Consider the following 5,741-nt stretch of genomic DNA (forward strand, 5'->3'; position numbering starts at 1 on the left):
TGTGCACTGTAAAGGGGAAGTCTGTGGCATTAACAGTAAGGGAGAAAAAGTACTTTCTACCCATTTTTAGTTCAGCGGTAAAACTGAAATTTCTATGGAACTGCAGCTCTTCTTGTGACTGTGGTTTTCCCGGTCACACAAAAATGCTGAAATTCGACTTATACAGTGTTTGGGCTTATTAAACTTGATGAATTCTCTCCTCTTGACGGTAGAATAGTGTGTAAAGCAAAGCACAATACATTGCTATGTGTAGAAGCAAAGATATACGCGATTTCAGAATGTGTTCCTAGAACAGCTGCGAGCAACTTTTTTACTCAACGTTAACAACACATCTGAAGCTCAATATTTCTGGGCTGAAGCGGGGAGGATTAGACAAAGTGTGCACTGTAAAGGAGAAGTCTGTGGCATTAACAGGAAGGGAGAAAAAGTACTTTCTACCCATTTTTAGTTCAGCGGTAAAACTGAAATTTCTATGGAACTGCAGCTCGGCTTGTGACTGTGGTTTTCCCGGTCACACAAAAATGCTGAAATTCGACTTATACAGTGTTTGTGCTTATTAAACTTGATGAATTCTCTCCTCTTGACGGTAGAATAGTGTGTAAAGCAAAGCACAATACATTGCTATGTGTAGAAGCAAAGATATACGCGATTTCAGAATGTGTTCCTAGAACAGCTGCGAGCAACTTTTTTACTCAACGTTAACAACACATCTGAAGCTCAATATTTCTGGGCTGAAGCGGGGAGGATTAGACAAAGTGTGCACTGTAAAGGGGAAGTCTGTGGCATTAACAGGAAGAGAGAAAAAGTACTTTCTACCCATTTCTAGTTCAGCGGTTAATCTGAAATTTCTATGGAACTGCAGCTCGGCTTGTGACTGTGGTTTTCCCGGTCACACAAAAATGCTGAAATTCGACTTATACAGTGTTTGTGCTTATTAAACTTGATGAATTCTCTCCTCTTGACGGTAGAATAGTGTGTAAAGCAAAGCACAATACATTGCTATGTGTAGAAGCAAAGATATACGCGATTTCAGAATGTGTTCCTAGAACAGCTGCGAGCAACTTTTTTACTCAACGTTAACAACACATCTGAAGCTCAATATTTCTGGGCTGAAGCGGGGAGGATTAGACAAAGTGTGCACTGTAAAGGGGAAGTCTGTGGCATTAACAGGATGGGAGAAAAAGTACTTTCTACCCATTTTTAGTTCAGCGGTAAAACTGAAATTTCTATGGAACTGCAGCTCGGCTTGTGACTGTGGTTTTCCCGGTCACACAAAAATGCTGAAATTCGACTTATACAGTGTTTGTGCTTATTAAACTTGATGAATTTTCTCCTCTTGACGGTAGAATAGTGTGTAAAGCAAAGCACAATACATTGCTATGTGTAGAAGCAAAGATATACGCGATTTCAGAATGTGTTCCTAGAACAGCTGCGAGCAACTTTTTTACTCAACGTTAACAACACATCTGAAGCTCAATATTTCTGGGCTGAAGCGGGGAGGATTAGACAAAGTGTGCACTGTAAAGGGGAAGTCTGTGGCATTAACAGGAAGGGAGAAAAAGTACTTTCTACCCATTTCTAGTTCAGCGGTAAAACTGAAATTTCTATGGAACTGCAGCTCGGCTTGTGACTGTGGTTTTCCCGGTCACACAAAAATGCTGAAATTCGACTTATACAGTGTTTGTGCTTATTAACCTTGATGAATTCTCTCCTCTTGACGGTAGAATAGTGTGTAAAGCAAAGCACAATACATTGCTATGTGTAGAAGCAAAGATATACGCGATTTCAGAATGTGTTCCTAGAACAGCTGCGAGCAACTTTTTTACTCAACGTTAACAACACATCTGAAGCTTAATATTTCTGGGCTGAAGCGGGGAGGATTAGACAAAGTGTGCACTGTAAAGGGGAAGTCTGTGGCATTAACAGGAAGGGAGAAAAAGTACTTTCTACCCATTTCTAGTTCAGCGGTAAAACTGAAATTTCTATGGAACTGCAGCTCGTCTTGTGACTGTGGTTTTCCCGGTCACACAAAAATGCTGAAATTCGACTTATACAATGTTTGTGCTTATTAAACTTGATGAATTCTCTCCTCTTGACGGTAGAATAGTGTGTAAAGCAAAGCACAATACATTGCTATGTGTAGAAGCAAAGATATACGCGATTTCAGAATGTGTTCCTAGAACAGCTGCGAGCAACTTTTTTACTCAACGTTAACAACACATCTGAAGCTCAATATTTCTGGGCTGAAGCGGGGAGGATTAGACAAAGTGTGCACTGTAAAGGGGAAGTCTGTGGCATTAACAGGAAGGGAGAAAAAGTACTTTCTACCCATTTTTAGTTCAGCGGTAAAACTGAAATTTCTATGGAACTGCAGCTCGGCTTGTGACTGTGGTTTTCCCGGTCACACAAAAATGCTGAAATTCGACTTATACAGTGTTTGTGCTTATTAAACTTGATGAATTCTCTCCTCTTGACGGTAGAATAGTGTGTAAAGCAAAGCACAATACATTGCTATGTGTAGAAGCAAAGATATACGCGATTTCAGAATGTGTTCCTAGAACAGCTGCGAGCAACTTTTTTACTCAACGTTAACAACACATCTGAAGCTCAATATTTCTGGGCTGAAGCGGGGAGGATTAGACAAAGTGTGCACTGTAAAGGGGAAGTCTGTGGCATTAACAGGAAGGGAGAAAAAGTACTTTCTACCCATTTCTAGTTCAGCGGTAAAACTGAAATTTCTATGGAACTGCAGCTCGGCTTGTGACTGTGGTTTTCCCGGTCACACAAAAATGCTGAAATTCGACTTATACAGTGTTTGTGCTTATTAACCTTGATGAATTCTCTCCTCTTGACGGTAGAATAGTGTGTAAAGCAAAGCACAATACATTGCTATGTGTAGAAGCAAAGATATACGCGATTTCAGAATGTGTTCCTAGAACAGCTGCGAGCAACTTTTTTACTCAACGTTAACAACACATCTGAAGCTTAATATTTCTGGGCTGAAGCGGGGAGGATTAGACAAAGTGTGCACTGTAAAGGGGAAGTCTGTGGCATTAACAGGAAGGGAGAAAAAGTACTTTCTACCCATTTCTAGTTCAGCGGTAAAACTGAAATTTCTATGGAACTGCAGCTCGTCTTGTGACTGTGGTTTTCCCGGTCACACAAAAATGCTGAAATTCGACTTATACAATGTTTGTGCTTATTAAACTTGATGAATTCTCTCCTCTTGACGGTAGAATAGTGTGTAAAGCAAAGCACAATACATTGCTATGTGTAGAAGCAAAGATATACGCGATTTCAGAATGTGTTCCTAGAACAGCTGCGAGCAACTTTTTTACTCAACGTTAACAACACATCTGAAGCTCAATATTTCTGGGCTGAAGCGGGGAGGATTAGACAAAGTGTGCACTGTAAAGGGGAAGTCTGTGGCATTAACAGGAAGGGAGAAAAAGTACTTTCTACCCATTTCTAGTTCAGCGGTAAAACTGAAATTTCTATGGAACTGCAGCTCGGCTTGTGACTGTGGTTTTCCCGGTCACACAAAAATGCTGAAATTCGACTTATACAGTGTTTGTGCTTATTAACCTTGATGAATTCTCTCCTCTTGACGGTAGAATAGTGTGTAAAGCAAAGCACAATACATTGCTATGTGTAGAAGCAAAGATATACGCGATTTCAGAATGTGTTCCTAGAACAGCTGCGAGCAACTTTTTTACTCAACGTTAACAACACATCTGAAGCTTAATATTTCTGGGCTGAAGCGGGGAGGATTAGACAAAGTGTGCACTGTAAAGGGGAAGTCTGTGGCATTAACAGGAAGGGAGAAAAAGTACTTTCTACCCATTTCTAGTTCAGCGGTAAAACTGAAATTTCTATGGAACTGCAGCTCGTCTTGTGACTGTGGTTTTCCCGGTCACACAAAAATGCTGAAATTCGACTTATACAATGTTTGTGCTTATTAAACTTGATGAATTCTCTCCTCTTGACGGTAGAATAGTGTGTAAAGCAAAGCACAATACATTGCTATGTGTAGAAGCAAAGATATACGCGATTTCAGAATGTGTTCCTAGAACAGCTGCGAGCAACTTTTTTACTCAACGTTAACAACACATCTGAAGCTCAATATTTCTGGGCTGAAGCGGGGAGGATTAGACAAAGTGTGCACTGTAAAGGGGAAGTCTGTGGCATTAACAGGAAGGGAGAAAAAGTACTTTCTACCCATTTTTAGTTCAGCGGTAAAACTGAAATTTCTATGGAACTGCAGCTCGGCTTGTGACTGTGGTTTTCCCGGTCACACAAAAATGCTGAAATTCGACTTATACAGTGTTTGTGCTTATTAAACTTGATGAATTCTCTCCTCTTGACGGTAGAATAGTGTGTAAAGCAAAGCACAATACATTGCTATGTGTAGAAGCAAAGATATACGCGATTTCAGAATGTGTTCCTAGAACAGCTGCGAGCAACTTTTTTACTCAACGTTAACAACACATCTGAAGCTCAATATTTCTGGGCTGAAGCGGGGAGGATTAGACAAAGTGTGCACTGTAAAGGGGAAGTCTGTGGCATTAACAGGAAGGGAGAAAAAGTACTTTCTACCCATTTTTAGTTCAGCGGTAAAACTGAAATTTCTATGGAACTGCAGCTCGGCTTGTGACTGTGGTTTTCCCGGTCACACAAAAATGCTGAAATTCGACTTATACAGTGTTTGTGCTTATTAAACTTGATGAATTCTCTCCTCTTGACGGTAGAATAGTGTGTAAAGCAAAGCACAATACATTGCTATGTGTAGAAGCAAAGATATACGCGATTTCAGAATGTGTTCCTAGAACAGCTGCGAGCAACTTTTTTACTCAACGTTAACAACACATCTGAAGCTCAATATTTCTGGGCTGAAGCGGGGAGGATTAGACAAAGTGTGCACTGTAAAGGGGAAGTCTGTGGCATTAACCGGAAGGGAGAAAAAGTACTTTCTACCCATTTTTAGTTCAGCGGTAAAACTGAAATTTCTATGGAACTGCAGCTCGGCTTGTGACTGTGGTTTTCCCGGTCACACAAAAATGCTGAAATTCGACTTATACAGTGTTTGTGCTTATTAAACTTGATGAATTCTCTCCTCTTGACGGTAGAATAGTGTGTAAAGCAAAGCACAATACATTGCTATGTGTAGAAGCAAAGATACTGTATACGCGATTTCAGAATGTGTTCCTAGAACAGCTGCGAGCAACTTTTTTACTCAACGTTAACAACACATCTGAAGCTCAATATTTCTGGGCTGAAGCGGGGAGGATTAGACAAAGTGTGCACTGTAAAGGGGACGTCTGTGGCATTAACAGGATGGGAGAAAAAGTACTCTCTACCCATTTTTAGTTCAGCGGTAAAACTGAAATTTCTATGGAACTGCAGCTCGGCTTGTGACTGTGGTTTTCCCGGTCACACAAAAATGCTGAAATTCGACTTATACAGTGTTTGTGCTTATTAAACTTGATGAATTTTCTCCTCTTGACGGTAGAATAGTGTGTAAAGCAAAGCACAATACATTGCTATGTGTAGAAGCAAAGATATACGCGATTTCAGAATGTGTTCCTAGAACAGCTGCGAGCAACTTTTTTACTCAACGTTAACAACACATCTGAAGCTCAATATTTCTGGGCTGAAGCGGGGAGGATTAGACAAAGTGTGCACTGTAAAGGGGAAGTCTGTGGCATTAACAGGAAGGGAGAAAAAGTACTTTCTACCCATTT

The sequence above is a fragment of the Ascaphus truei genome, unplaced genomic scaffold (assembly GCF_040206685.1).
Source record: "Ascaphus truei isolate aAscTru1 unplaced genomic scaffold, aAscTru1.hap1 HAP1_SCAFFOLD_263, whole genome shotgun sequence".
In the NCBI taxonomy this organism is placed as follows: domain Eukaryota; kingdom Metazoa; phylum Chordata; class Amphibia; order Anura; family Ascaphidae; genus Ascaphus; species Ascaphus truei.